Below are 488 nucleotides of genomic sequence, written 5' to 3' on the forward strand. Positions count from 1 at the left end.
ACACACGTGTATACACACTACATTGAACTATTCAAGGTCGTCCCCACATTATACATACACATCTGAATACACCTCTACTGTCATTACTGTCAAGGCGAGGCGGTAGAGTGCGTGTTCAGATATTTTTGAGCATTTCGGCCCCTCATCAAAGATCATATCTGATGGCGACTGTCCTTAGAACCGGCAACTTATATCGTCATTAGTTATTGAGTTGGTAGCTGAGTTACTTTGGTTTTTGTTTGACAAAAACTCCGGGGTACTATTATAGAGCTAACGAAGGGGTTTCGTTCACCCAATCTAGGTTGTTTTGTAGAGGTCATCAAAATGTAGAGACGTTTAATAAAATATGTCTAATGCGACACTGGGAAAATTACAGAACCCACGAATGCAGGCATGTTTAAGTAGTTATCAAAATGGATATAAGTATCTATACACGTTATGTTAAAAAATAATTTTCTATGATGCAGAAACGTCTGCGAACTATGCTA

This window comes from Cydia amplana, chromosome 20 (genome assembly GCF_948474715.1).
Source record: "Cydia amplana chromosome 20, ilCydAmpl1.1, whole genome shotgun sequence".
Lineage (NCBI taxonomy): Eukaryota > Metazoa > Arthropoda > Insecta > Lepidoptera > Tortricidae > Cydia > Cydia amplana.